A 3,626-nucleotide genomic window follows, 5' to 3' on the forward strand; every position below is an offset into this window, starting at 1 on the left:
AACTTAATGTCCTTGAAAGAAAAGAATTATGCAGAGAAATTACTATGAAAGTGATAAAATGAAATAATTAAAAGTAGTTCTATGAAAATAGCCACATGCTCACCTCTACTCCTGTTCATTTACCTTTTCCTTTTCTTACAGTAAAACCATAAAATCAAGCTGGTAACAGCCCAGCTGTTGCCATAACAACAGACTTTAAGGACAGAAGCTTTCAGCAGAGATGAAACCACATGATAGAGAAAGAATTGTTTGGCCAAGGCCTATTGGAAATAATTACAAAGATGACAGAGGAAAGAATTAACCAAGTAAATTGGTTTTGAACAACTGCATCTTCTTAGGCAGATAAGGAAATAGAAGATAAAGCTGAGTCATATTAAGAATTTATATCTGTAGTGGAAAGTTACAGAAAGTTAAAAAAATATACAGTTTGTAAGAAAATAAAGTGCAAATTAATTTGGGATAAAAATAAACACCCTTTAAACATTATGGTTACTTAAAATTCCAATTCAATTCAGCTGAAGCTGAATTAGCCTGGCTTTACCTGCATATTTGTTAAGTTTTAGTGCAATTGAAGGATTCTTGAAAAATTGTACTTAAATCAAATATCTAAAAATCAAATTGGATTTCAAGTGCACTTCTTGGCTTTTAAAGAATCTTTGGTAAAATCCTCTGTAAAGCAAATAATTCCTTTGTTATAAGACAAGGCATTCTTGCATATGCAGACCATGTAAGCTTTTGTGATAAGAATTCTTAGAAATAAATTCTGCTAGTGAATAAGCTAGCATGATTTACTGGATTATTTTCAAATAGCATGATCTCTCTGGGTCTTTGTTCCTATGAAAATGGATAAATGATTATTTGTCAGTAACTAGTCTTACCCCTTGAATATCTTTGTTTGGAAAACTTCTCTGGATTCATTTTTTTTAGAAAGCATACACAAATCAAGTTACACTCTAATTTCCAAAGCATCTCTCTGGTTAGCTCCTAAACATTGTTTCTCTCCTTCTTCTCTTTGTATTGCCAAATATAGGTCTTATGCCTTATGGAAAATATAGGTATATTAATTACTCCTATTTAGAACTCATTCTTTATTTTAACTTAGAACATCAAATGGTTAGCAAATTATTATTGCCCCCCCTTTTTACAAACTTCTTACTAAAAAAAGCTGAGGTTTAATATCAGCCTAATTTCAGTGATTATAAAAATGATTAATCATTGATTATAATATAATTAAATATAATGAAAATACAAAAGTGATATAATTCAGTAATTATAATAAATGTAATTACAAATTATTACAAATGCACAACCAACTAAAACATTTGTAATTTACAAAAAAGATTAAATATTTAGATAAATCTTCAAACAAAGAGTTAACACATAAAAGTTCTAAATGGGAACCTGATCTGTTAGCTGTTTCCAGAAGGGCCATTGCTCAATTCCAAAATAGAACAGTGGAATATTTCTACAATTATTTATGCTATATTGGAATGATTTTTCCCCATTTATCTATAATACTATAGTGGTGTCTGTTGTAAAAAAATTGAATATTTATCCATACTTGTCTCCAATATATTTTTTAAATATGAAATGCTTCACGAATTTGCGTGTCATCCTTGAACAGGGGCCATGCTAATCTTCTCTGTATCGTTCCAATTTTAGTATATGTGCTGCCGAAGCGAGCACTGTCTCCAATATTTTTTCTACCCTGATAGTCTTTTCTTTGTTGCTGGTTTTTGGAGAAAAAGTGTTTGTTTCTTGTCTGTTATGGGCTTTAAGGCCACACCTAGAAGTGATCAGGGCTTACTAATGGTTTTGTACTCAAGGATCACTTTTGACTGTATGTAGAAGATTGTATGAAGCATCAGCGGTTGGCTCCATGAAGGCATACACCATAAGTCTTGTATTGTCTCTGGTCCTACCTCTGAGAGTCATATATTAGTCATACTATAAGTATGCACTAGAACCCAAATAGGATCAATGTCATAGTTGTCTATTTATTTTTAAACTCTGTGCCTGGCATAAAAAAAAACAGATAATAGGTTGCAAAATAACCACCTTTAGCAACAGAAAATAATTAAATAGCAGCCAGATTTGAACATAGTGGACTAAGGTATTTCAAAAATTATAGAGATAATTGTGAGAGGTATAAGAACATGAATTTAATATTCAAGAATAAGAAGTAAGTCAACTAACTGTACACTGAGAGAGAAAAGTGTCCTGTGTTAGATCAATCAAAATAAGGAATCCATAACCCATATCTATTCATATACATTCACTTCAGTGCATTGTTATCTACATTATCGAGTACCCAGTCACTAACAGGATTCAATCAAATCTTTTTAAATCTTTTTTAATTATTTTAAATCCTTTTTAACTTTCTTAATTATTTCTTTTAAGTTTTTCCAATTTTTAATTGTAATTTAGGTAACATGTTAATTTCAGTATACAAAATTACTGTGACTTCACCACCAACAAAGTGCCTAAAACACACCACTACTCTAATTGTGTTACTTCTTTTTTTTTTTTTTTTTTTTTTTGGTTTTTGGGCCACACCCGTTGACGCCCAGGGGTTACTCCTGGCTATGCGCTCAGAAGTTGCTCCTGGCGTGGGGGACCATATGGGACGCCGGGGGATCGAACCGCAGTCCGTCCAAGGCTAGCGCAGGCAAAGCAGGCACCTTACCTCTTGCGCCACCGCCCGGCCCTAATTGTGTTACTTCTAGTTTGCCTCTTACCTCTTACCTCTACTGGATTCCTTGTATGATTGTATTCTAGCCTCTATATTTGAGCCTGTTTGCCTTGGGTGGTCGAGTGTCTCTTGTTAGCAATGGGAAGTTGCATTTTGTTTTCTGATCCATCCAATCACATTATATTTTGATAGGAGTGTTCAGCTCATTGACATTTAAAGAAATTACTAAAAAGAATGAATTTGCTGCCACTTTTTTCTTAGGATATTGGTTGTTTTGACATTTGATCTCTGCTTTTTTTTTTTTTTTAATTGGGCCATTTGGTTTCCCTGGTAGAGTTGTGTAGATGCAACAAAGAATCCCATCAATTCTTAAAAATGTTTTTCTCAGATCCAGTCTCCAATGTTCCTTTCCTGAGCTTGGCTTTCACCCTGACTCCAGGTGAAGTTCAACCAAGGCTTCTTCATCTCCAAGTCCCAAACTCTCCAGTGGACTCACTATTAAAAAAAAAAAATAGGAAAACTCCGATTACCATCATAAAATCATTGTAATTTCTTTTTCCTCCTCCACCTCCTTCTGTTCTGTCATATCTCACATATCATATCATATCTCACAGCAGGTGGTCCCACTTCTACCCCTCTTACCAAATTTCCAATTGTTTTTCCAAACATTTAGTTCATCTACTGCTCCGCTCTTTCTCTCTTCTCTCTGCAGTTGACATTTTCCTTTCAGTCTGATTTCACTACATTTCCCTGTGCCATTCCACTAGACTTCCAGACCTTTTCAGTCAGTGTTCCCCATTGACTATCTTAAAATTAAGCAATCAAAGGAAGCAAGATGATCCACAATTTTTTTCAAATAGAGGGTGAGGGGGAAAACATGTGGAAACTCTTAAAATTCTTGACATTGAGCACCTCATTAAATATTCCCAAGAAC

The 3,626-nt window shown here is 33.9% G+C and overlaps 1 non-coding gene across 1 annotated transcript; it reads right to left on the bottom strand.

Annotated features, from left to right (window-relative positions):
• Positions 1-1,579: 1,579 nt before the first annotated feature.
• LOC126005661 (U6 spliceosomal RNA) lies at positions 1,580-1,686 on the bottom strand. Its single transcript, XR_007494703.1, has one exon. It is a non-coding gene; the product is annotated as a U6 spliceosomal RNA (small nuclear RNA).
• Between the last annotated feature and the right edge of the window lie 1,940 nt (positions 1,687-3,626).

Source organism: Suncus etruscus, chromosome 3, assembly GCF_024139225.1.
Source record: "Suncus etruscus isolate mSunEtr1 chromosome 3, mSunEtr1.pri.cur, whole genome shotgun sequence".
Taxonomy (NCBI): Eukaryota; Metazoa; Chordata; class Mammalia; order Eulipotyphla; family Soricidae; genus Suncus; species Suncus etruscus.